The following is a 27,908-nucleotide window of genomic DNA, read 5'->3' on the forward strand; positions in this document are numbered from 1 at the left end:
CATTAGCACTGGTGGAAAAGTCTGTCGTCGTAACACTGTATTGCCAAAATTGGCATCTTTTACATGGTAAAGGTGGACAGAATCAGATCTTGTTATTGTAGAGTGATGTAGGTTTCGGTGTAGTTTCTCTAGTAATTGCCAATTTTTTCTCTAATTATTTCCCAGTGTAAGCCCAAAAATAAGAAACCAGCTTTGCATAACTAACAAAATTTTCAAAGAATCATCTGCATTTGGCTTTTTGGAAAGTCTAAGGATAAAGCAGAAATTCTGGAATTGATTTTACCATCGTAGCAAACAATCAAAGGGTTCTATCAACTATTTTCCAGTAGTAAATGTATCTTCATTTTGCTGTACTCAATATTTGATAATTTTTTTCTCCTGCTTTACATTAAAATCTTTTTGTCCTTTTTTTTGTTTGCACTCTTTAGACTTTTTTTTAAACTAAAAATGGTTTTAGTTGCTAAATGGATTTTCTGATTTTAAGTGCCACAGGTGGCAGCAGTATTGGGGTACTGGGTTAGTTTGGGAATGAAAAAGAAGTATACATCGTGTGGTTGTCAGTGTTAGAACATAATCTTTTGTTTTGACCTGAAAGATCTGTTTTAACAGGAAAGCAATTTCTGTGTCTTTCGTGTCTGTATTGTCATGTTGTAAATAGTTCTGGGATCTGGAGCAGAGAAGTTCATGTGCAGAGGCTTTACCTGAATCCATCTGCTGGGCAGTTTTTAAGTAGATCCAGGGTGCAGGAGGGGAGATCCAGGCTGCAGCAGTCACATGGAGTGCCTTGGGTGGCAGAGGAGTGTTTTTACACTTGTTTTTTTTAACTGTCTTACGGGAAATAGATGCTGCAGCCCAGTGGAGTTGGCTTTTTGAAGATGAAAGGTAATTGAACCAACATGGGATTAAATAAGGCTTTTCCATCTCTCCATGTGACCCGTCTTAACAGCTTTTAACCAAACAGTGGAAAAGTACAGAGTGTGTCCGTGGCCATTTGGCAGTCGGTTTCTCCAGACACCATTTCCAGGGCCTTTGGTTGTTCCCTTCATTTGCTTTAGTCAGTTTGTTGAATTTGATAACATTATTTGATGTTATTTGATAGCATGTTCTTCAAGTTTGAATTGAAACAGAGAGTGGCACAGCAAAGGAGGAGAATGAAGGAAAGACCCAGAGGATTCACCCTGTATAATGTGAATAGAAGTAAAGAAATAAATCAATTCTTGTGTACAAACAGGGGCAGGAATCTGCTTGGTGCATGAAGGCTGGTCCAGTCGGTTTTTTTCCAGCAGAAACAGTGGAAATCCATATCCAGAGAGAGTTTCCCAAGTCCATTTATTCTCAGTTACCTCAGATCTGTGGGCCACCAAGGGTGAAGCTTGCTCAGCTTGCTTGAACCACAGGACTGATAAGTTCCAATGGAATTATGGCTCCGTGTTTCAAAAGATGCCTTGAAATTTATTGGGAGAGGAAGATGACTGACATAAATGTATCCGAGCAGGAAAGGAAGCATGTTATTCTTGGTATTGCTCAGGGTGTTTTTCTCTTCTGTGGAATACAGTTGAATCATGAACAGGAATGACAAACTGGGAAGGTGATCAGACCTGATAGTGCTTGCTTAAGGAGTCAAAACCCTTGCTGAAACCAGGTCCAAGTCAGTGAAGTGCATGTTAAAACAGCCCAGGAGCTTTTCTGGATCTCAATGGGACAAATACTCAGTAATAGGTAATTTTCTTTTTTGGTTAGAAAACTTCAGAGTTGATTAATATTTTTTTTTTTTAATAGAAAACACTGAGTTTGTTTGGTTTTTTCTGGTTTTGGGGTTGGGTTTTTTTTATGATTGGTTTGGTTTTGTTTTTTGTTTTTTTTGTGTTCTGTTTTGTTTTTATAACCAAATGCTAAGTAAATTAGTAGTAGTATTAGGTATTTCAATCTTGCATGTTGTGTTATGTGGGTAACGATATTGTCTAATTATAAGACATAGGTCACTGACTGATGTAAAGATCAGATGAGGGGAACTGCTCTTCTGTATTGTGCAGAAGAGAAATTGTGCTTTGCTACCTCCATTTAATTTCTGTTTCCTTCAGTCTGAAGGTCTTGTCTATCTGTTGTATCCTCTCTAGGTACAAAAGACTCAGCAGTTTCAGGAAATAGATGTGATGGTTCATTTCTCTCATAGAAAGATGAAATATCATCATGTCAACAGAGGGAGTTGTGGTCAGAGCAGGAGGGCAGAATGTCTTTGTCCTCAGCATCATTTCCTTGGCTGATGACCACAGGGTCACTGTGTCTTTAATTAATATTCTGGGCTTGCGTATGTAATTTTTGATACCAGAAGTACAAACCTTCCTTTTGCCAAGTGTTTAATTTTTTGGACACGAGTGTTGCCTTGAAACCACCCAGGAGGAACTTAAAATTGCCAACAAGATTAATCCCTCCAGGCTCCAGGAACCAGCAGTGTCAGGGAATGACTGATCTGAGCAGGTTACTCTGGACTTTACCGTCAGTGGAGGGCTACCTTAAGAAGTTTAGGATGTGATTCCTCATTTTCTCATGGAGAGACTGGATTTAGTGACATGAACCATACTAAAAGCTCTGGTAGTTTAAGTAGATCTCCTTTCCCTACAGGCATACCTGGATGGCTGGTACATGGTGTGGACAATTGAGATAAATCCCAATAATCCGTGATTTGATCACTGTGCTTTGTAAGAAATACGGTTTTATTACAGATGTGCTGTTTTTCTGTGGAAATCTGTAGAATCCAGGTCTTTTGTCTCCAATATATGCCAAAATAGGCTTTTGAAGAATGCACAATGGGGAATTACTAGCATTGCACTTTCCTTTTTTTTTAACATATGTGTTGATGTGTAGAATCTTTCTTGAGTTGTAAGAATTGAGTCAGGCAGTTGGAGGGGAATGTACTGGGTTAGAATAAAATCAGTTTGTCAAATGTAGATACATAATAGACACCATGGTGCTACCTTGGCCACTCTGTTATTAAATTCCCAGAAATAGTCCTGATGAGTTTTATTCTGTTCTTGTAATCAGACTCTGCAGTGCAGTTAACTGTAGTCTTAAAATACCTGTATGGATTGATTAAAGAGGTGCAGAATTACAGGGCTCTGCTCTAATGTTCCCAAATGATTTCACCATCTCTGGACGTGTCACCTGCCGTTGAAATAATGGGAGGAAAAGTAAAAATTGAATCATATTGGTGAAATTAGAGATTTTATTGGAAGGTTTAGGTGGGCACTAAGTGCCCTGCTGAAATGATTAGGTGCAATCTTTCCCACTTGGTGCTTGCTTTACACCCAGGTGTAGATGTTAGCATAGAATAGAATATTTCAGTTGGAAGGGACCTACAGTGATCATCTAGGCCATCTACCTGAGCAATTCAGGGCTTGCTAAAGGGTTAAAACATCCAGGTCATTGATAAAGCCATTGAACAGGACTGCCCTAGGGCTGATCTGAGGAGCACCACTGGTGACAGTTCCCAGGCTGCTGGGGAGCCTCTGTGAGCTCTGCTCTTCCACTGGTTCTTCACCCAGAGCACTGTGAACCTGCTCTTCCCACCGTGGGACAACTTGTCCAGAAGGATGCTGGGAGTACCAAAAGCCTTACTAAAATCCAGAAGAACTAAATCCCCTTCCTCCCCTGGGCAGCTGACCTTATCATAGCTGCCTATCAAATTAATTAACCTTGTGTTGACTGTGCCTGGTGGTTGTAGTCTTCAAAAGACTCTCAGCAGCACCCAGTATAATCCTCTCCATATTTTTTTCAGGAGCTGAGGTCAGACTAACAAGTCTGTCATGTTTTTGGCTGGGATAGAGTTAATTTTCCCTAGTAGCTGGTGCAGTGCTGTGTTTTGGATTCAGTGTGAGAATAGCGTTGATAACACACTGATGTTTTGGTTGCTGCTAAGGAGTGGTTATTCCTAGTCAAGGACTTCAATTTCCCAGGCTCTGGTGATGAAGACGTGGCTGGGACAACAGCCCTGAACTGGCCAGAGGGATAGTCCATACCATGGAACATTATGCCCAGTATGTAAACTGGGAGATGTTATCCAGGAGGAGTCAGTGGTATTTTGGAATGGGCTGGGCATCAGTCAGTGACTGGTGACTTGTACATCACTTGTTTTCTCTCTTTTTATTATCTCTCTTCTCGTTACTATTATTAGGGTGATATTTTACTTAATTTAAATTACTAAACTGCCCTTATCTCAACCCATGGGTTTTAACTTTTCCCAGTTCTCCCCATCCCCCTGTGCTGGGAGCGAGGGGCTGCATCGAACTTGGTTCCTGGCTGGCATTAAACCCTGACAGTTTTTGGTGTAAGTTCTTCTAGAATTATTTTCTGCACAAGTTGATGTCTCTTGCAGATAGTTTAATTACCGTGGATTATTTTAGGTATCATATTGATGACATGGGTGAGCAGAAGGAAAGGGAATGGGGTTGTCATGACTACTGTGATATTTTTTTTTTTTTTTTTAATTTTTGTACTTCGATTTAAAAATATTTTTATCTCTAAATTTTTTAGGGATAAGAAATGTCCTTTGCTGATTGTAAATTAGTGGTCATACTTCAGACTCCAGTAATTCTAGCAGAAGCAGTTTTTCAAGAAATTTTTTCTGGAAATCAGAAAAGGGTAAAAAGAAGGAGCATTCTCTTGGTGACTTACATAAAGGAGAACTGGGTTAGTTTAATACTCGTGTAATAGTTGAGTATAACTTACTGTGGTGCTCAAAAAAGGGCATGATTTGTTTCAAATCGAGTGGTTTTATGTAGAATTTCTCTAGACATTTTTTAAAATGCTGGTAATTTTTGCTTGAACTTGTAAATTTCTGCAAGCTTTCAGCTACTAACAGTAATTTCATTGTTTTATTTAAATCAATATAATTATTTTTCCATGAGGAGATCTTGGAGTGCTCATGCCTTAGTTGTGGTTAGGAATGAGTTTCTCTTGTGGAACTGATTTAGGCCTTTAATTATTTTATAGCAAAGGGAAAACTGATGCAATTTTAAGGTATTTTCAGTCATTCAAGGGGTGAATTAACTTCTTTATGACTAATTGAGTAAATATTTCTCTAATACACAAGAGTGGGTGTCTTTTGTGTTCTGGGTGTGTTCATTCTTGACCTTTGCATTACTTGGACCATAAACATGGTAGTGCAGGGAGAGAATTCCAGTGCTCCCTGTATGTTGTCAGCATTGATCAAACAGGGATCCTTCCACAGTGAACAGCTCAGATCTGGCTTGTAAAAGAGAGAAGGAATTTTCTTGGGTTTTTAAAAACATATCCATTTAGTTTACCCCTAAACATACATATTTATGTGATTATTACTTACACAGTTCCCTCCTGAATTTGATTGATGCCTCTGGCCTCCTTTATGTGCTTACTCAGCGACAGCAGTGTCTCTGCTCTGATTCCCAAGCTGGTTTTAGCTCGGGTTGGTGATATAACCAGATCAGCCCAAGCTGAAAATGGGTTAATTTGTCCTTTTTCCAGTCCTTGCTGCATTGCCTGGTACATGAGTAGGCTGCCACTTGTCCCCATGGCTTGCTCAATCTCGTTCTTAGACAGTCTGGCAGTCAGTGTTGGAATGAAAGTGCAGAAAATATTATTTCTCAGTAATCCTTAGGCTGCTGGTATCTCTTAACTGGGTGTTTTTGTACATGTACTTGGAGGATGATAATTTCAGGTATTAATTTTCTGAAAGATTGAAATGCCTTTTTTTTTTTAGGTTATTAGAAACAACACTGAAAGTTGTTCTGTTTTTTTAAAAAACCTACTCAATATTATTGACTAATGTAAATAACAGGATGAAGAATCTCTAGCAATGGATTTTGATGCTGACTCTGTCAGTGTCAGCTACATGCAGCTCATTCAGCTGAGGAGCTTGTTTTAAATCCCACACCTGAGCTACTTAAAGGAGCAGATCTAAACAGAGGCTGTGAATTTGCAGAAAGTGTAAAAGGACTTTAAAGCCTCGTGTTGCTGAAGATATTTCTGTGTAGTGTGTTCCTTTACACAGTTGGTTTTTAAGGTGTGTAAAGCCAGAAGCATCAGGTGTGAGAAGTGGTGGGCTTGGCTCTCCCAGCACTTGGTTCCCATCCTGTGTATCCGTGACTGTTCCTGACCACTCTTCTCCAGTGCACACTCTGTCTCTGCATGATGGATTTAAAAGTGCAGTTTGCCCATGGTGGTGATGAATTCCACTTTTCCTGGTCACACAGAAAGCAGGAGAGAATTGGGAAAAATCCTCATTCCCTGCCCTGCTTGTTTTATTTCTACTTCTCTGACAGGTGTTGCTATGTAAGTCAAGGATCTTGTAGTTAAACGAACACGGTCTTTATTTTAAAGTGAAAATAGAATTTTGGCAGAAGTTGGCAGCACTGGAAAAATGCTCCTACTTGCCCTGAGTGGATTGTTTCTTTCCAGGAAGTGTGTGTATGTGATAGAGGCTGGAAAAGAGAGGGATAAGTGTGTGTGGGCACTGGCAACAGGCCACACTCTTCAGGCCATGCTCTGTATCATCCCTCCCCTCTCTCATTGCCTTGCAGAATTTTATAGGCTCAGCTATACAAAATAATACATTTATTTCAAAATTGTGTTAAATGAGCTCATCTCAGTCACTCAGCAGTTACAAAATCCTGCCAAGTGCTACACGTCTTGTAAATTTAGAGTTTTGTTTTTCCTTTTTTTCTTTTTTGCAAAGGATGAAATACTACACAGTCACTGAAGCAGAGAGAAGACATCTTCCTTCACCCTGACACACTGAGGCACGAAGAACGATGCTGAAAGCCAAGGTTTCTGATTTGACCCTCCTCCTTAGAGCTTCTGAACGTGAAGATTCCCGACTCACAGAAGCTGTCTGCTCGTGGCAGGCAAAATTATCATTCCCTGCACTCACAGCTGAGGGTTTTGACGGGGTTGGTGGCCAGCTCTAGCAGAGCACAGCTCCTTCTCGTTTTCCTTCTACTTTTCCTTCTCCCTCATCGCCAGCTTGAAACCGGGACTGGGTGAGAATTCTGCTTCCCTCCTAATGAGGTACGAGTTCCAGATCAAATGTTAAGAGCTGCTTGTTTCTACGTGCAGAAATCAGATTCAACCCCTGGACTTGTTCCAGGCAAGGGATATCATTAAATTTGACTCTTGTGTTTCGCACTGTTAAAGCCTGCTGATCTGACACAGCCAGGGATGGAACTAAAATATATCTGCATTTCAAAGATGGGAGGCAGAAGGAGCTGTTGGGTAATTTGGTCTGACATTTAGGGTGTTGCAGGTCATTACGTGTAACTGTTACTCTCTGTTTTGAGCTCAGTAGCTTATGTTTGACTGAAAATTTGAAAAATTAACAGGCATCTGCTGAAAATGTTTCTCAGAAGGGCAGGCTGGCTTGGTTGGGAGTTACTTAGAAATGAGGATTTCAACATCTCCCCTAGTAATTTGTTCTATGGGACAAACAGTCTGTGCTTGCTTCTTTTTTTGTTGTTGTTGTGTTTTGCTGCATTTCTAACTTGAATATGCCTAATTCTACGTAGTTCCTTGGGAATTTTAAGCTGGCATAAACTGGCAGAACTGCTGAAAGAAGCAGTCAGCATCCCCCAGTTACTTCCTGGATGCCAGCTGGCCCCTGGTCCTGGCCTGGTGCTCCTAAAGCTGTGGGTGAACCCACTGCAGAACCAGCAACAAAAGAAGCAAAATCAGATTTGTCCAGGGTCAGTACCAAGATCTAGTTCATGGCACAGCTGTATGAAGGGGGAATGAACAGTCAGGGTTGGAAAATGGGTAAAGGTGGTTTTAGCAGCAGGTGGTGAAACCATAGAGTTGCTTTCAGCTGTTCGTTCTTGGCATTTTCCTGGTGGGATTGATGTTGGTTCTTGGCCCTTTCCTGATAGGAGTAGTGGTGGTTTGGGTTGCTGTGCAGCCAGCAGTGTCTGTGGGTTCATCCTCATGGTGTTAAACATGAAAACTTCGCAGCCAGGTGTGCATCAGAACCCTGGAATGAAAAAAATACAGCTGTTTGATGTAGCAAAAGCTGTTCAGAGGGAAGTGTTATCTAGGTATTAGCATTTATTTTGTTTCTGAGATTTTAGTATCTGTGTTGGTAGTAATTGGTAGCTAATACACAAGGGAAAAGGGCTTTGGATTTACTGGAGGGCTTATATGAGGCAAATTAGTCTGAGTGTTAGGTTGAATGTGGAAATTCTCAGTATGTGATGACTGTTTTCAGTAAACATTTTTTCAAAAAATAAACTACTTTAAAGACACAAATTGATATTTATCTTAAGACCAGCTGTTGAACAGTATTTAGTGCTAGACCAGGTGAACTTCACACTAAATAATTTTTTTCTCTCAACTGAACGTTTATTTCTCTTAGGAGAGCATTTGGTAAGAAGTCCCTGTGCCAGCTCTCATGTTTTTAATACTTTATCATGCTTTGTAGTAAGAGGAGAGCATCTTCAGCCTGTAAAAGTCTGAGATGTACATCATACTAACATTGTATTAGTTTAATGTGCTTCCTCTGTAGTCTGAGGAAGGGCGAGGTTTTCTGAGATAGAGGAAGAAGGAGCTGAAGCTGTAAAGAACAAGATCCGAGGACAAGTCAACCCCAGCAACAAAGGATTGTGCAGTCTGGGCAAGGGAATGGCTCTGTCACCACAAAGCACTGTGGAGTTTGTCCCTGTGGAGTTAGGAGCTAGAAATTCAGGCTATACCCATCTCCTGGAGCATCACATGCTGATGTTGTTCTCCATAGATGGGAGATGACTTTTTCCAGATACTGCTGAAAGTGTTGACTGATTGTTTTTTTACTACTGTCAAAATAATTTTTGTTGTTTGCATTTCAGTTTACCAGTAACTCTTAATGTAGTGAAAGTTGTTACATAAAATTGGCCTGTCTTTTCTTACCAAAAGACTCCAGTACTGTTCAAGCAATGGTGCTGAACAGTTGAAGCAAGAAGTCACTATTCAGCACCCTGATTTCACGTCTCTTCTGGCAGCACAGAGCACAACCTTCTTGTATTTCAGACTGAAAAATACTCCATGTTCTTTTGAGATGGATTTGGTTTTGGATAATCTGATTGGGAATTATTTCAGCAAGAGTTCACCTTCACAAGTGTTAGCTGGTACAGATCTCATTTTAAGCACGGGAACTGATGAACTCAGCTGTACAGGCTTGTTTTGCAAGAGGAATCTTCTTTCCCCTTCGTTTTTGTTTAGGGGCTCCTGACAGCCCAGGTCATCAGAGCTGTTGCCACCACTTAGATGGAAACCCTCTTTCCCTTGAGATCTGACTGAGTGTTCATTCAACTCATAAACATCTTTAAAGTGACCATCTGATTTGGGCTGCCTTAATTGAAGCTTCTCAAAGTTGCCTGGCCACACTTGTCCCAAGGGTCTTCTACTGCTGCACCTTGGCAGCATTGGGTTCATGGTTGGACTAAAATGATCCTGGAGGTCTTTTTCCAACCTAAATAATTTTGATGTTCTCTTCCTCAGGTGTCTTTGTTTCTACTGACTGAGCCTCCAAACTTTGATACCTTTCTTACATTTTTTACTTCCCTTTGTACTTTGTTTCTGGTTGGCATCTGATCTTGAGTAGTCCTGTCTGAGGCAGTGCCTTGTGTCCTGATTATTCTTTTTACATCTATTTTGTAAAATCTTGTCATTGAATCTGTGGGTAAGCTTGCTTGTCAGAAATTTTTCTGGCCACCTGCAGTTTTTATAGGGGAAATTCCCATATTTCTCATTTAAAATTCTAACTTTAGGTTTTTATTGAAGACAGAAAAGGGTGTCTTTTCTGCTTCTATTTTTTGTCTTTGTTTCAGTATTCATTGTGCAGATGTGTATTACCCTGGTAAAGCTGTAAAGTAGCCAAGTTGTGATGATCTTCAGTGGAGGTGGAATAGTTTAAAGAAGGTTTTGTGGTCTGCTTTAGTTGTTTATACTTCAAAATAATTTAAGAAAAAGGTGCCTTTTTGTTTACCAGGCATTTGCAAGTAAACCTTAAAAACCCATCACAGCAAATAGTAAATAATTTTCTTTACAACACAGGGTATTTTCTTTTTTTCTGTGAAGAGATGGGATTCTTGCCAGCCATCAAAGTTTTCAAGAGATTTCTCCTATTTTCTTCTTAATATGTGTCAAATAGTAAAAGATAAAAAATTGTTGACAAGCTTTTTCAAAAAAAATGGTGTCCAGGTTTGACACCTTTTATAAAATGTCATTTAACTTCTTTTCAGGTGGAAAATAATGGATATTAGAAGAGAAAATTAGTAAACAGTGCCAAAATGGAAGCTGGAGGTTTTTTGTTTTGGTTTTTTTAGAAAGAATCTCAAATGATTAATTGCTTCTGGAACCTTAATCCAGTGGCTTTGGAATTTTTCAAAGAGGGCAGTGGGGCTCAGTCTCCCTAGAGTCCCAATCTGCTATTGTATCTATGACTTTGTGTGTCTCTCTCTCTCTCTCTCTCCTTACTTTATATATCTATATCTATATATATGTATGTAAAATGCTCAAAACATTAAATAAAATGAAGTTTTGTACGTGGTTCAAGCTGTCTGTGTGCCTCCTGCAGATGCTAGAATCTAGTACAGTTATCAAGGAAACATCAGTTTTCTGGTTGGCTAAAGAAGGTGGTTGTTTATCACTTCTATGCATACTGAGTTCTGAAGAACTTCTTTTTTAAAAAAAATTGTAACTAGAGAAACCAGAATTTTAACAATGATGGTCATCTATTCATTGAACTGTGGCTGATACCAACAACAGGACAAAACCCAAAATTTTAACAATGATGGTCATCTATTCATTGAACTGTGGCTGAAACCAACAACAGGACAAAGAACTTCTCACTAAGAAGCCTGATCATGGCTTCAATGTACCTTCCATGAACCAAACAGGAAATTCTGCAGAGAAAAAAGGGAAGTAAGAACTCGGATCTTGTTAATGAAGGTTTTGGCAAGCTGACCTTTTGGGCCTTTTTGAAAACCCCTGGTTTTCATTGTGTCTGGTGTTTGAATTTCTTGTGTCTCTGCTGACCATGCTGGGGGGAAAATTTTGTTCCTTGTTGTGCTGTGTTTGCCATCAGGTGCAGGTCTCTGATAGGAGGGAGATGGAGCATTCCCTGAGAGTATCTGAGGGTATTTTTAGGAAGCAGCTTTTTGGAGGATGGGATAGAGACTGGTCAGAAAGGAGCTTTTGATAGGAATGGAGACTGAGGAGGGGAAAACCAGCAGTCTCTGGAAATGTTCAAACAGGGAAACAAAGACTTATTTCAGGGATGCATAGGGATTTGGGAAATTAGGTTGTTAATGGATTGAGAACAAGCCTGAAAAAAAAAAAAAAGAAACCACAATGGACCAGTTACTTAAAAGTCTTTTATTCATCTTGCTTTTAGTTTTACTATTCACGAGTTCCATGTTTTATGTATGTTACTAATAACATGGAGCTCTGCAGTTTACAGTGCTTTTAGTGTTTCCTGATGCTCATTCCGAAGGAGGGAGCAGAGCTCCTCCATCACTCTGTGACTCAGGGTCCCAGAGCAGGGCTGGCAGAGGCAAAATGTGAACCTTGAGGTAGCCTTGGGCTCCAGGGCTGGAAATGAGCAAAGACCTGTGTGCTCTGAAGGCTGAGACAGAAGGTTTTCTTTGTATTTTAAAGAGTCAGTAGCACTCTTCCAAGTCTGGGAAGGAATTGCAGAGTGTGACATCCCTTTCTTCAAAGGCTTGTTCAGAAACTCAGCTGGTGGAGCTCTGTGTTGATCCAGGTGTGTTTGTAGCACCTGATACAGATGAATGTTACAGAAAACAAAAGAAATTGAAGTAATTTATTGAGTTCATCCCATGGCTCCCATGCATGACCTTCATATGAAGAAGAGATGAAGTCTAAGAGCCCAAGAATCCAGTCAGATCACAAGATAGGCAGAGGTTAAACTGGGATTAAGAAGCTTGAGCAGGAGGAACATGGCAGAGATAAACCACTGCACAGGTGGGACCACTCACAGAAACAGAATGTCTGAAGAGTATATGTTAAAATGAGCACATTTAATATAAATACATCACACAGGGGGTTCCAAAATGCATATTAAAAAGAAGGAGAAGAGCTAGCAAGAACTCTCTTGCAGTCTTTAAAGTTATTTACTTTGAGATGGTGAGGATAGGGAAAAGATGCAGTATTTTCATCACCTCCTGTAGGTGTAGTCTCCAGAAATCAGCTTGTTGAGACATTCCTTTAGAACAGTGTAGGATTTAAGTCAGGTTAGAAGATGACTTGCAACACAACTTTGGAATTAATCTCAGGGTGCTCTGAGAATTAAGGCAAATGAAAATGGGAGGCATTTAGTGCCTGTTGAGAACTGGGTGCCCTGGTTTTGAAAACATCTCAGTGGGTTAAAAGGACTTAGACCAAGAAATTGGTCAAGCACCGTATTTGGTCTGAGTGAACATTGTAGCTCAAGTTCACCTGTCTGCCCTGTGAGAAGCAACAAAATTGGGATCATGAGTGCAGAGTGAGGACGTGCTTGAGAGTGGTGTTAAGATGCCTGAGGCAGGGATGAAAAATCCACCTTTCCTCAGAGGAAAGAAACATCTGTGATAAAAGGGTCATTTTGAGGCTTTGGAGACGCGGTTTGTCGGAGACACTGGAGGTAACTGGGGCAGAGAAGAGGTTTTCTCCTGCATTAGCAGGACATACAGGAGGTTACAGCTGTAATTAGGAAGAGGAGGAACAGAGAAAATGCTCTGGATTTTCCACAGTATTTTAGAATGCCACTTCTGCAGGGGAAAATCCCCGAAAGAAGCTTAACAAACTAAACCCCATGGGCTGAAAAGGAGGCATGTTTTCCCTCCCAGAGTACGGAGGTGGATGGCTGGATGGCAAGTGTGCCCTGGGCTGGTGGGATGAGGGAATTGGCAAAACTCTTGTTCATCCTAAACTGAATCCAGAGAGGATTAAACAGGTCTCACTTCTGAAAATGCTGGGAATGAAGGAGAGGAAATGCTTGTTTTTGTCACATCATCTTTCAGAAACCTTGTTCATAAATGGGAAAATCAGGTGACTGAAAGGGATGTGCAGGAGGAAGCAAGGAATGAAAAACTGTGGAACCCAGCAGGAAGGAGGCAGCCTGTGAAGGGACTACTCAGCTGTGCTTTGTCTTTGGTGGGGTTTGGTGACAGAGAGAAAAAAAATGGTTTCACCTTCTAATTTTTAATCAAGCAAGTGATAGAGGAAGACAAGAAAGAGAGAAGGACCTGCCCTGGAAGGGCAAAGTGAGCACTGAGGAGATAGTTTAGAAACAGTTTCATTTCTCTTATTTCACTGTAATTTTTTTCTGTGCAATAAATGTATATTTAATCTAGTTGGTTCTAGTAAAACTCAGCTGTAGAATGAACAAACATACTCTTGGCTCTTTTGGGTGTCTCATCATGGAAGGGAGAAAGTAAATCCACCTCTCACTTTTGAGGTCCTGCCAGGCAGTTTGTAATACCACAAATCCAAGCATTTATATCTTGTGATATCTTGAGATCACTGACTTGGACATATTAATCATATCATCAAAGACAGGGAGACCTCTGAGTGCAGAAATGACCATTTCCATCATGGATAGTTTTAATGAAAATTATGTTTTTAAGGCTTATGTTAACCTGTCTTTTTGTTTAAAAAGTGAAAATGGGGAAACAAAAAAAGATTCTTGTAGAAATTTATAGTTTTGACCAGTGACAGAAAGTGTAATAAGGTTTTGCTTTGGTTTGGTTTTGTGGTGGTTTTATTTATATATTTATGTGCAAATCATCAGCTTTTGAAATTATGAGAAATCAGAGAGGGAAAGGAAAATCTTTTGTACTTTCAGACCAGCGACACGAATGCAGAATTGGGTGCTTTGCTGGGCTTCTAGCTGTGTTTTAAGCAAGGAGAATTTTCCTAATTTTTCAGGCTGAGTGAAGTTGGGAGCAATTTGCTGTATGATACGGAATACAGTGAATCAGCATTCTCGATGGCAGCTATTTATAGTTACTCTATTTTTATTCAAAGCAAAACAATAGCACTGAATTTCAGGCAGTTGGACCAGACACTCAGGAAGGTCCCTCTTGAAGCTGAGGGGAAAAAATATCATCTTGCTGGGTCTTGAGAGCTGAGCTCGTGAGCTCTGCCGGCATCTCTGTTTCAGTGCCGTCCTCTGAAGGTGAAACCCGGGGCTGTGCTGGGGAGTTGCAGGAGCAGATGCCTTTAAAATGTAGTTTTTATCCACAGTTCAGGGGCTATCAGCATTCCTTGTATTTTATATTTGAAGAATGGAGCAATATAATTAACGCCTGTTAATTTTAACCATCTCTTCCAGGTTTTCTGTGACCGTTCCGTGTCCTGCTGCTGCTGCTGCTGCAGCCAACGTGGGTCCAAATGCTGTGGCTACAAAGGCTTCTTACTGTCTCATGCTGGGTCCCTCAAATCCAAGAGCTACTTGGCAGTTTCCAAGGCAACCACCTGTGGAATAATTAAAAAGGATGAAGTGTTAGCGTGCCAGATATAAGGGATTCCTGCCTGGAGAGAGCGTTTCACTTTCATCTGTCTTGAAGAATCAAATGTGCTTCTGCCAGCAAAGTTAAGGTAGTACAATTAAAAAGTAATGGTTTATTTTCTGGAAGTTTGAGGTGGAGCAACAAACCTGATGTGACTGTATGCTATACAGAAGTGACCATGGTTCCTTCTGGGTTAATATTTTGGATATATTTAAACAGAAAATGCACGAGAAAAGTGGTGATGGAACGGCAGTGTGGGTGATCAGTATTTTGTATTAGTAAAACAGTTGCATGGACTGTTTTGTACTTTATGCCGTCTTCCCTCGGATGATTTTAAGCTGGGAAGGACTAAAATGGAGCATACATTAGTTAGAGCATAAATATAGGAAGTGCAGCCTTCATGCCAAGTACACTGAGATTTCTTTGGCATTCAGTGAAGTGATAGATATAAAAGGAATGTAGGAGTGGGCTCACTGCAAAATGACAGTCGGAATCAGGGATTGATCTTTATCCCAGAGCTTAAAGGGTGGGCAGTGACTAAGTCCATGCTGAACCAAACTGGTAATCAGGTTTAGCTGCTTTGGTGAAGCAGCAGCTAAAACCATTTTGAAGTCACATATTCCCAGATTCAGAGCTGAAATTGCATGGTGGGAAAAAACAAATATTAAGCAAAATAACCCTGTTAGAATAACATAAAGTGGCAACTTCCATTCTGAAAGTTTGAAATGTCGCTGCAGAAGTTGAGGGCAAAGGTGTTAGACTTCAGATAACTGAAAAAATTCTTCTCCAAGTATTATATGTTACTGGATGTATCTGCTTATTATATCTTCCTTCTCTGCCAGTCATTCAAATATAGTTGAATAGAAAAATATTATTCATTTCTGACAATGGAGTTAAATGGAGAAAAACCACATTCCCATTCTTCCCATAGTCCAAATAACTGCTCAGTTAAGTCTGGTTACCTTGCCTGATGCTCTTGTACAGTTAATTTTAGGCGTGATGCTTTTGTGTAATTTATTTTAAGAAAAAAAAAAAAAAGGAGTTCTAAATTTTGAAGTAGAAATATTTGGGATGCCATCTGGGCTTTACATAATAAAATTTTCCTGCCAAAATGTTTGTGGGATTCTGTTGGGATGTGGATGGGATTTCACATTCCATCCCTTCCACAGCACAAGAGGATCATTGTTTTTTAGATACGGTGGGTCCAAGAAGAAATAAGAATTGTGTGGTGGCAGCTCTGTGATCTGAGGGAATAGAAATAGAATCTATCCTGTAACTGCAGTCACCTTTTTACAGATGCTACCTCATTTCAGCAGCAAATACTTGCAGGTACCAACTGAGCACAGCTGCAGTTTTTCACCCTAATACTTGACTTCCTGTTCATTGGTTTGTTGTCACCACATCTTAAATGCCAAAGTGGTTTTCTTTGTGAAGTAATTCTTCAGCCTGTTCATTTCTTTCAGTGTGGAGCTGAGGAAAGTGGGGTTTTCAGGCAAATGCTGTTTTCACATGTGGAAGGGGTGTGCTGGCAAAGTGTCTGCACCAAGCACAGGGAGGAGGATATGGAATTGAGACACTCTGCAAGTAGAGTGAAGGTAGTTGGTGTGTGGGGATCCAGATCCTTGATCCTTCCAAGCAGCATAAATAACTCTCAGAGATGGAATTGGATGCTTGTAAATGAGTGTATGGGTGTATTTGTGGAAACCTAATGTAATAGTAATCAGGTACAGTAATGCAGGATTCCCAGGAGTGTACACAGAGAAGTTGCAGCTTGGATGCTCCTACAAAACATCCCAAACCCATACAATTACCTCCATTTTTCTGTTCTACCTCAAATGCTGTGGGTGTGGTTTTTCTCATGAAGCTTACATGTCCAGGTAGTGCTGAAGCTGGTGGTGAACAGCAGGTAGGATGAACAGCTTCCTGTAAGTTCCTATTCCACACCCCCTTGAAGGGGATGACTTGTCTCTAAAAAGGTGCCTCTAGAAAGGAATCCATCTTTTCCATGGAGAGTTCAGCCTGGACAGCTGATTTAGCCTAGGTGGCAGACCTTTCAGGAACTTCAAGTGTGCAGTTAGATACATTTGTGTATCAAATTCATTTCATCCATGCTTGTTTGTCTGTATTCCATTCCTATTCCAGACCTTCCAGAGCTAAATGGAGTTGCATTTGATTACTGGTACAGCCCCTTTGCTCATCCTCCTCTTCCCAACTCGTACATTTGACCCTGTCAGTTTTTCCAACCTTCATCTGCAAGCCTGTGGTTCAGTATCAAGGGTAGTGAAGAGCCCCATGGAGTTTGTTAACATAGTTTGTAATAGAAATAAAAACATCCATGCTAAATTTAGGCAGCTGGGCTGTGTGAAAGCAAATACAGGCAGAATTGATTTTTGATGTTCTGTATATAGGTTATGTTTTAATAATCTTTTATCTCTGGGAAGTTTTACAGAACTGAAGGGAGTAAAAGGCTAGAAGTATTGATTGGTTCAGTAATTTAAATCTCTTAAAGTGATTCAGTACCTGTCGACATACAAGTTGTTCCTGTAGCATTGGCTATTAGAATTAGCCTTGGCTAATTAGTGTTAGTGCTATATGCACCCAGAAGAGTAAAATTTTCTTTCTAATTCTCTTTCTGTGGCAGAAGATTGATGTTATGCTCCATGTTGGGGTAACTTGATGTCTTTTTGAGAGGAAAAAAATGGGAAATAGTGATATGGTAATTGCTTCAAAGATTATTTTGATACAGTGGTTAATATTCTCCTATTTTTATACTGTCAGAACAACTGTATCAAGAGTCAGTTACTGTGTGGTAGTCTAAAAGTGTCATTAAAATACCCATTAATTTTGTTAAATGAATTAGGAGTGTTTCCTAGAATAGGTAGGACTTTCATCTTGTTGCTTGGAAATTCAGGTGATTTTTCAGGTTGGGATTTTTCAAAGGGAGTTTTTCCTTCTAGAAAGAGGTGCTTACACTGGAAATGTAGGGGAAATTTAGGATAAGAGCAATAAGTCACTTTTGTAGAAATGGGAACTCGAATAATGAATGGACCCTTTTGCCTAGGCTTGATTTTGCTTTCAGAAGGAGGGAACTGTTCTGCTGCACTTCAGTGGATGGATGCTTTATGGGGAGCAAAGCTGCATCACAACTTCAGTGCAAACAGAATTATCTACAAGGTGACAGACCTTATGCTTAGGCACCAGATGCCTTTCTCCCCTCCACCTGCTCCTGCTGGGCATTTTGGATATGCTTTTCCAGCATAGTTCAGATGATTTTCCCTGATAGACAGCACAAAAAGTCCAGAATAGAATAAAAAGGTCTGACAGCTTGCAGAGAGGCAGTGAGGGTAAGGGTAGAAAAGCAGTTCTTGGCGCACACTCATCTAGAGCAGTGATTTGTCTCCAGCAGTGGCCCCAGGTGAGTTATTGAGGAGCACAGCAACAGAATGAGCATAGGATCCTCCTTCTGCACACTCCTCATTCTCCAGACGTCTGTAGTACCTGGATTGACTGAGCTGGATGTCTTTTTTTTTTGCAGTGTTTACTGGACTTGGCTTTTGGGATTCATTAATGAGAAGTACTAGGAAGTCTAAAGCTCTATGGTTCTCCAGCTTAACTAACACATCAGCCTGTTCAGTGAGGAACCATGTTCTGTTGTTAACTGTTGAGCCTGAACTTCATTTAAAATCCACTTCTTGCACTGGAAAAGACTTAAATAATTCATACATAACTATTTTCATTGCAATCATAATTTAGCTAGAGCTCAGCCTGCTACAGGTGTTGAGTCAGTTCAAAGCCTGCTGACCTGCACATGAAGTAGGGCCGCTTTCCCCACCTCCAGTCATCCTACTTCACACTTAATTTCATTGAGATTCCTCAGGAATTTCACTCCTGAATTTCATTTATGCATTTTAATGTCCAGTGAGTAATCTGCACACATTTCTTTTTGGTTTTTTCCAACTTATTTACTGCCTTTGCTACTGTGAATAACTTTACTATCATCAGCAGATGTTGTCATCTCACTGTTGAGCCCCTTTAATGTCATTTATGAATTCATTGAACAGTGCTGGGAACAGATCCCAGCTCAGATCCCTGTGGAAAGAAGAGCTGAAATGGCACCAAGTCCTGCCAAAAGCAGAGTGGGTTTGCCCGCTTCTGCACGTGGCACAGCTGAATTTGTGGTAAAATCGCTGTGCTGTTTTGGTACACTGGCAAATGTGGAGTCACTGTAAAATACTTTATAGGAATGGATAATAATATGTAAGATACAATGTCATTCTTCATCACAGAATCGTTATGTTTGGAAAAGACTTCTAAGGTCACCAAGTTCTGCCCTCAGCCACCACCATGTTCACCACTAAACCATGTCCTCACGTGCCATATCCACGCATTTTTTGACTCCACCACTTCCCTGGGCAGCGTGTTCCAGTGCTGCCTGTTTGTAATTTCACCTTTGAAAGATAGGGTGGGCAAGGGGTTCACCTTTCTGGATGACTGAGGATGATGTTTAATGTTTAAAAGGTCCACATCTTCTTTGTTCACAACATTTTTCACCTTCTGAGTTTTCAGTCTGAAAAACAGATTGGTTGGAACGTGCTGGTTTTTCGCTCTCTGCATTACCAGTAAACAGAAAATTAGATTAAATAAGGGAAATTAGGCTACAGAATAGATCTCCACAATCATAAATACATGCTTGTGGTAGATGATGAAGTGTAGGAAGTTGCCTGAGCAGTAGAACTGTTACTTGCTCTTGTTTTCTGACATTAACATAGCAAACACCTAATATAAAACTGGGCCAGATGTAAAGGACGTGTAATTTTTCCAGTGGTGTCCTGCAGCTGCTGCTTAGGGAAGTGGAGAGTTGAGGATGTGAACGTGCTGCCCATGAGTGCAGTGTCCCAATGTTCCACTGCTGCTTCCTCTTACCACCTCTGTTTCTTCCTAATTACTCCTGAAATTCTGTTTGCTTTTTCACTGCTCCTCTTATCAACCCCTGTGAAAACTGTATTTTCACAAAGCTATCTACAGTGACTTCAAGGTCTCTCCTAATCAGGAAAAAAACTAATTTAGAACCCCTCATTTTCTGTGTGTAGTTGGCTGCTTTTTCTATATACAGGGCCTTGGAATTAATCTACTTGAATTTCATCTTCTGTTTTCTCTCCAGTCACACTGTATAATAACTAGCTGGAAGAAAAGATTGAGGATAACTGCTTTGATGCACTTACTGGTTTATCTGTATTAGACCTGTGACCTCACAGTGTGTCCTTTTCAGCATAATTTATTGTTCAGTTAAATGAGAGAGGTCTAACTCCAGACCTGTGTAGGATTTTATGTGCGTGTGTAAGGGGTATGTTCTCTGCATGTAAATTAACTGTTGATTAATAAGACCTTCCTCCTTCCTACACCAGAGTTTTCTTCAGGATCTTCTGGAGAAGTTGGTAATTTTTAGGGGCTCCCAATATCCACGGAGCTCTTTTAGAGCCCTGCTGTCTGTGACCTGCAGATTGCAGTCCATCAGTTGGTGTTTTTAATAATTTGGTTTCCTTAGAAATCTGGCTGTGTCCACGTGCTCCTGGCTGTGTAATTCCTGGTAGGCTTTGGCAGTGAGCAATGCTCAGCTTCCCGGAGAGGATTCTCTTTCCTGGTCCTCTCTGCAGACAGGTGCCAGAGGTGGAAGTTCCCATAACTGTTACATACTGAACAGTGAGTTCATTTGGGTTTTCGTGTGGCAAAGAAGTATTTCTGAGGTTATTTCCCCTTCCCCACACCTTTGTCCTGTTGAGCCTTTTGTCTTTTGTCGCCTACTGGCCGAGCAGAATTTCTTCTAAGCTTCACCCTTCTGGTGTATTTGATAAAATTTCCTCTTAGCACATCAGTTCTCAGTATTTTTTTTTTTTTCATCTTAGAATTTTGCATTTAGTTTGTTAAAGTGTTCATTTTTTTCCTGGAATCACAGTATGACTTCTCTTTCTGAAGGACATGCTTTTGAACACTTTCTTAATCTTGTTCTTTGTTTTAAGTTTCACTTACTCTGTTCTTCATAGGCAGTATGGGGTCCTTAGCAAGCTGTCACCTCCTCAATACCTTCACCTTTTTGCCTGTTCATTTTAGTTTTCTTTAAAGTAGTTTCCTTGTTTCTTCATGACAGAATGCTTGAGGTTATTGAGGACCTGACTAAGGTCATCTGGTCCAACCCTCATGCTCAAGTGGGGATTTTTTTTTTAGTTGCACAGCTAAAAATAGAGAAAACTACTGTTTCAAGTACTGAACTTGAGTGCTTTGTAATCAGTAATGCAGCCACTCTTCAGCAGTGAAGATCCTGTACACAGGTCAGGACTGGGTCAAGTCTTGCCTCTGCTGTGGGTTTTCAGAGTTGTTTGAAGGAGTGATAATTAATGGTGTCTTAAAAAGGCAGTGTTTGCATCACAGTGACTATACCTAGAATTCATCTGTCTCCAAAATCCTACAGTTTGGCCACTTTAATTTCAAGAGGTGATGTTTGATGCTGACAACTCTCAGGTACTTTCATGGGGCTGGGAAGTTTCAGAACCACAGAGTGGTTTTGGTTGGAAGGGACCTTAAAGCCCCTCCAGTTCCAGCCCCGACATAGGTGGGGCCACTTTCCACTAGACCAGGTTGCTCTAAGCCTGGCCTTGGACACTTCCAGGCATGGGGCATTGTCTGGAACTGGGAAGTCTCTCTATCCTTCTGAACTTGGTTTTGTGTCTTTTCTCCCTTAATGTGCTCTTCTTGGAAGGAAGAAGTTTTGAGCTTCATGGGCTTCCATGCACTTTGAGATACTCATCTTAGACAAAACAACATGAGAAAGTTTTTACCAGAAAATTTGTCCTTGTTGTGGCTCTCATCCTGCTGGAATAATTGGAGGATGCTGCCCCAGCCAGTGAAGTGGAATGAGCAGATTCATCCTGCCAGCATCTCTGTGTGGTCAGATGAGCTGCTGTCTGCGTTCCCTGAGCTCTAGTGAGTGCAGGCATTTGAAATTCAGTGAATTGAATCCCACCCTGTTATTTCAGTGTTTTGAACTGGTGAATGTTTTCCCTTTTAGAAAGTTTTTTCAGTCATTATGATGGTTAAGAAAGAGCAATTTGATGCTTGATTAAAAGCAAGGAGAAGGCTTGCAGAGTCTCTCTGGGTGAAAAGAAGTTACCGTTTGGTGGGTGACCTAAAGGGATGAAATGAGAGTGGAACTTTAAATCAAATATAAGGATGTGATAAAATTAGGCTGATTGCAAGGAACAGCTTGGTTTGACTTGGGTGCTTGATAATTTTACCTGTTTCTCCTCATTCTTAGATAAATAAGTGAAAAGTTTGCAACTTGGAGATGTACTCAGAGACTGCATTTCCAGCAGTATAAATTCCATTTCAGAGACTATTTACAAAAGCATACAGTGACAGGAAAAGGGGGAATGGCTTCAAACTGAAAGAGAGCAGGTTTAGATTAGATATTGGGAAGAAATTTTTCCCTGTGAGAGTGAGGAGGCCCTGGCACAGGTTGCCCAGAGAAGCTGTGGCTACTCCTGGATCCCTGGAAGTGTCCAAGGCCAGGTTGGACAGGGCTTGGAGCACCCTGGGATAGTGGAAGGTGTCCCTGCCCATGGCAGAGGGTTGGAACTGGATGGGCTTTAAGGTCCCTTCCAGCTGAAACCATTCTGTGATTCTGTGAAATGAGGAAAACCCCAGCATACTCAACAGAAGAAACTGGGTGAGATGAATCTGTCTTTAAAGGTCAGATTGTATTTGGGTGTTACCACTTTCTGTTCATTCCATATGGTCAGTGGCAGCACCAGTTGAGCTGTTTTTGAATTTTTAAGATGAGTTTGTGTCTGCACTTATTCACACACTACCAAGAAAAGAAAAACCCAAACCCAGACCTGAAGTGGATCTTTTAGCATATTAGTTGTTAGTGGTTGTTCATCCAAATAAAGGACTGCTCTGACTCGTTGGAAATTTTGTGGTGCTTTACCCTTGATATTATGAGATTGCAGTGCTAAGGTTTGTGTGGGTGAGTGTGCAGTCCTGCCTCAGTGTGCAAATACAGACTCTTCAGCAGCCTCTGGGCTGAGGTTAATGAACTTTTTCTGTTCTCTTTTGTTCTGTCTGTAGCTTCCTCAGATTTGGGCTCTGCAAGAATGCAGACTGGTCTAAAAACTATGTAGATTACATAATGTAGGGCTGGGGTTTCTTCCAGCTGAGTGGTAGCTGATCTCAGTTTCTAGCAGGTTTGAAAAGCTCTTCTGCCCACCAAACCTTGGAGCAGGTGCTTGCTTCACCAGTGGCATTTGCTGATCTCTTGTTATGTTAATTTGGGTAAAGACAATATTTTTCTGGAGGACTGAAGGATGCTTCAAGAGCTTGGCGTTTGTTTTTTCCCATCAAATAAGCGTGGATTGAATGCAAATGTTCAGGAATGGTGTCAGGACAGAGAGGATGAGGGGTGTTTTCAGTTAATGTCTGCCAAGAATTAAGGAAAATTAACACAAAATTCTTGTGGTTTGGGAGAATACTCACTGGAGGAGTTGTCTGCTCCACAGATGGGGGCTGTAGGGAGTACTTGGGATAACTGGTTTGAAACAAGGGTTCACATCCAATTTGCAGGGGGATGATTCAGCTTCTTTGGGATATAGTACCTTGTAGTTCAGTTGCTGAGCACTTTTAAAGGGAAGGACCCCCACAGTCCTTGAACAGGCAGAAATCTTGCTGAAATCACTGGTTTGTTGGTATCAAGGCCTGAAAAAACCTCTGCACTGCCTTAAGGGTGGGCAGGACTCCTCAGGAATCAGTGAATAATCAGGTTGGTGTTTATTCAGAGCGTTTGTTTCCTTCAAGTTGTCTATTTTCACCTTCTGTAAGCTCCTAAGGCTACTTCAGGAATGATGTTTCTGGTGTTGTCTATTTTAGACACTTGACGTGGGATTTCAAACTCTGCTGAGGTGTTGGCAGTGGTACAACATGTGTCTGGTTTACGGTAACTCCTGCTCAGATTTGTAATGCAAATACCATCTCTTCTGCAGGTTTTCAGAGCCCTGGTTCCCCTGGAACTGAGGGTTTCACCGTGTAATCCCACTGGATTAAGATTAATCTCACCTGGGTGTCTGATTTTTAAAGTGAGATGAGATTTATCCAGAGTCTCCTAATTGCTGGAATAATTCCAAACAGCAAGTAGTAAGATCTTATCTTCTTTCTATCATCGTGGTTCTAAAGAGGGAACTTAAGCTTCCTTCATAGTTGTTATTTCTTGGTGTTCTGCCATAAATGCAGAGAACAGTCTAAAGATAATTGGGCAAAGGAAACTCGGTGCTGGATGTGGAGGGTTTTTGTGTTGGTAGAAGAGGATGAGCATCCTAAAGACTGAAGTGAAACTCACTTAAAAAAAAAAAGATTTGATATATAAGCAGTTTTTTAGAATGATGCTGCTTCTCCTCCTTGAAGCTCTTCCAACTGAAATACACACTGCCATATGCTGCTGGAATACCAGCACACGGACTGGATTAAAATACAAATGAACAGAGCTGCAGTTTGAGGCTTTCGTTCTGCAGAGGGATCCAAAATGGTTCCCTTTTTCACTCTATTAAACACCTAAAGTTAGTTTTACAACATGCCTGTGCAAAACATTTTGGAGGCTTTGGGTCTGAAATGGGGATGAAGAAGTTGAGAGGGAGAGAAAAGAAATTTTTCCAATTTCTTGTCCTGATCTAGGGGCAGGCACAGGTGACTTGGTGCCAGTGCTCCACCTGTAGCAAATAAAGAGATAAGGGAGATTTTGTAAGCAGCTCAAGAAGCTTGGATACTGCATTGGACATCCAGCTACCCTGCTCTGTGGGACTAATCCAGATAATTTGGTAGCTTCCAGACCTGTAGCAATAGTTTCACACTCGTCTCTACTGCTGCTCTTTACTTAAAATAGCTTTAAGGCACTGATATTTAAGTGTTAGCTAGGATTTGGACTTCTTAATGTGTGTGTTAATCTTCTAAAATCTACTTGTGTATTTTAGGAGAATTTGTGGACCATATAAACAGGCTTCCTAATTGGGAACAGATAGTTTAGATGCATTTTTATATTTTACATAGATATTTGCTAAGGAAAAATGCAAAGTTTCCCAGCTACTCCTCTCCTGAAAGTTGTTTTGAGCCAGAGTAATGATGAATAATAATGAGAAATAAATTAACAGAGCTGTATGTTGCTGTCATTGATGGGGAAGTGCTCCTGCTGATTTTATTCCAAATGCTGATCCCATAGTGGTTGATGCCGTGATATTGGGAGGAAACAACTTAGTTCAATTCATGTGTTTTATTAAAGCCATAGATATTTATTTTAATAAAATCATCAGGTACTTGTAATCTAAAAAAGGCTGGAAAACTGTGATGCAAACCAGTTCTTTTTCTTTTTACTTCTTCTTTTTATTTTTTCTTCTTTTTCTTTCTTCTTCTTCTTTTTTTCTTTCTTCTCTTTCTTTCCCTGGATAAAGAAGACCGGACAGGAAATCATGGAAATTATCAACAACATTCCTGACCAAGTATTCAGGAACAATTGGGCTACTAGTATTTCAATAACTGATAATTAATGTGACTTCATAAATAACACTTTGAGTTCTTTTTACGTGCTTGCTGGGTTTTTTTTGGAAGAGGGAGGAATGTCAGACAAATTTCTGGCGTTTCTGTGCTACCTTGGAGACTAGAAAAAGTTTCATTATTGGCATCTGAGATTCTTATGTAACTTGGTAATTCTGGGAACAAGAATTTTAAGAAAAATGCTGAGCAGTTCGAATCTCCTCGTAAAATTAGAAGATTTAAAACCACTGTGCTAAATACTTCGGTGATAAATTCCCCAGAAATACTAGCGTTCCAAGCTCCTGGAATACGTTGATTTTGCTAGGATTGCGTCCTTAAGGAGTTAAAACTCCACATCCCATGGAGTGAATGACACACTGGCAATTATTACACAAACCCAGTGTATCTGCTTTTGCAGAATATTAAATTGCAGTACAGTGGAAGTGTGAGGAGAAGGTGAGGAGCTGTTGCCTCGTGGCATCGGGAGCAGAGCTGGTGCTGTTTAGGATGTGGTTTGTGTGTGCAGCCCCCAGCACAGGGCAGTGTGGAGGAGGTTGCCCTGATTTCTTACTGCTGTCAAGAGGTTTATTATTTGTTTTCTCCAAGTTCAAGGTCTGTAATTCTAGTGGGGCAAGCCAGGGAAGGACTTGACCTGCTTTTTTCTTTTGGAGCAGTGTGGCTTATCTTATCCACTCTTTTCAGAACTCTTACTATATTCAATAGAGAGGGCTTGATTGATTTTTTTTTTTTCCCCCCAGTATAAAGTGAAAATGGTGGCTTGTTAGTGTTACCTGCTGTGTGAATTTCCTGATTCTTAAGTGGGTTAGAAATTGGCATATTCCATTATCTTCTTGAGGGCACAGATAGTCTGACACAGGAATCCACTGATTAGGGAATTTTCAGGATTAAAAATGAGTCAATTATTCCTTATTCTGTTTAATTTTATTTTTTTTTTTTAAATACAAAATTAGAAGTAAGCAAGAGTACAGAATCTGTGTACTTCATTTCTTGTGTCAGGAAACAATAGTCCTTCCTTTATTTTTGTGTTTCTCATTTCTCAGGGCTCATTTGTGGTGTTGGCCAGCTTGTTCTCTTCGTTCCCCTTTCCTCTCGAAATTCAAGGTGTTGGAAGAACAAGTACATTTAAAAGTCTTATCTTCTCCTGGGTTACTGAACTGGGTGTGCTGTGCACTTTGGTGCCTCCAAGTACTGTCTAAACTTCAGTCAAAAATTCAGGTTCAGGAGTTGCAGGAGGGGTGGCAATAAAATGTGTTTGGATGATATAAGGGCTGGAAAGTGGGAGCTGTGTCATGCAAGCAGCAAGCATGTCTTTAGTCACTTCTGTTAAGTGCTTTTCTGGCTAAACTAGTGTCCTCTTGCATAAATTCTCATCATATTCTAATAATACACAATCAGAGTTACCATTTACTTCTCTAAATTAAGGTCCTATATTCTCTTTCTTTTCTCTCTTGGTTTTCCATGTTATTTCTTGAAGTAATGAGGTGCAAGAAAAATAGTAAATCAGGTATTTTCCATGCCTGTATTTTTTGCAGATAATTTTACCAAGGAGAAATGCTTATTTCCAGACAAAGGAGCCCAATTTGATCTTGAGACAAACATAAAACAGTAGGCATTACATAGCAGTAACAAAATTAAACATGAAAATTAACTTCAGTACTAACTCAAGGATTTCATAGCTGGTTTTTAATAAAAGGCAAGCAGCATTAGGAGAAGAGGAATGGATTAAAGTTGAAAGAGAGTAGATTTAGTTTGGATATTAGGCAGAAATTCTTGGCTGTGAGGGTAGTGAGGCACTGGAACAGGTTGCCCAGAGAAGCTCTGGCTGCCCCATCCCTGGAGTTTTTCAGGATCACGTTGGGTGGGGCTTAGAGCAACCTGGGCTAGTGGAAGGTGTGCCTGCCTGTGGCAGGGGGGTGGAACTGGATGGTCTTTATGGTCCTGTCCATCCCAAACTATTCTGTGATTCCATGGAACTTCTAGATTCATGTCTCTCTATCAAGCCTCTCTGGTTTGCTGTGAAGGAAGATGAGAATTTTTCCTCAGAAGAGCATCTAGGAGTGCTGTTAGAAGCTCTGCCATCCTAAAACACCAAGTCCTGATAAATACTTAGCAGTGCTGTTGCTAGAAAGTGACACATTAGTTCAACTTGGAGCTTGTTTGGCTTCCAGCTGTAATACCTTGCTGTGCCGTTCTCTGCAAGGATCACAGGGCTGTTTGTTATTTGTTATATTCACAAAGTACCTATGAAAACAAGGTCAGGGACTCATCTCCCTAATGAAGGAGACTTTGGCCTGGCGTCACGGAGTCTGTATCCCAGCCAGACCCACTGTGTTCCGAGCTCTTCCCTGAACACTTGCCAGTCCTTTGGCATCTCCACAGCGTGGGTATCAGAACTGGACATGAAGTTCTAGCCTAGAACTCAGCTTGATTTGTTGCACGAACACTGAGCTGATGTCATCAGCCAAGCCCTTAAGGTGGTTTTGCCCTGCACTGGCCATCCCTACCAGGGTGATTCAGTACGGCTGCTCCCGAGCCCTTTTCTGGGAGAAAGTGTCCAAGTCACGGAGGAGTAGCCTGAATTCCTTCACATCTGGGTGACGTTGATTTGTTAGGATTAAAATCAGTTGTTGCCTTCAACCACTGTCTCGCTATGGAGTGTTACTGTTTCCTCTGCCAATGCTTCAGTTATCTAAAAACTTAACTCTCAAGTATTTTTATTATGTGGATTGTTTATAAAATTTCTAGGGCCCAGTCCCACGTCTGTTGCTCCTCATGTCACCTGTGCTCTAATAGGGAAGCTGCCATCCACCA

At 40.7% G+C, this 27,908-nt stretch overlaps 1 long non-coding RNA gene across 1 annotated transcript in view; it reads left to right on the plus strand.

The window, feature by feature from the left end:
• LOC138121164 (uncharacterized) overlaps nt 1-27,908 on the plus strand; it is an 89,856-nt gene that overhangs the window by 21,608 nt on the left and 40,340 nt on the right. Inside the window, exons 2-3 of the long non-coding RNA XR_011156118.1 lie at nt 6,710-7,041; nt 14,333-14,598. This is a non-coding gene — a long non-coding RNA (uncharacterized lncRNA). The remainder of the gene's footprint in view (nt 1-6,709; nt 7,042-14,332; nt 14,599-27,908) is intronic.

This window comes from Aphelocoma coerulescens, chromosome 1A (genome assembly GCF_041296385.1).
Source record: "Aphelocoma coerulescens isolate FSJ_1873_10779 chromosome 1A, UR_Acoe_1.0, whole genome shotgun sequence".
Classification (NCBI taxonomy): Eukaryota; Metazoa; Chordata; class Aves; order Passeriformes; family Corvidae; genus Aphelocoma; species Aphelocoma coerulescens.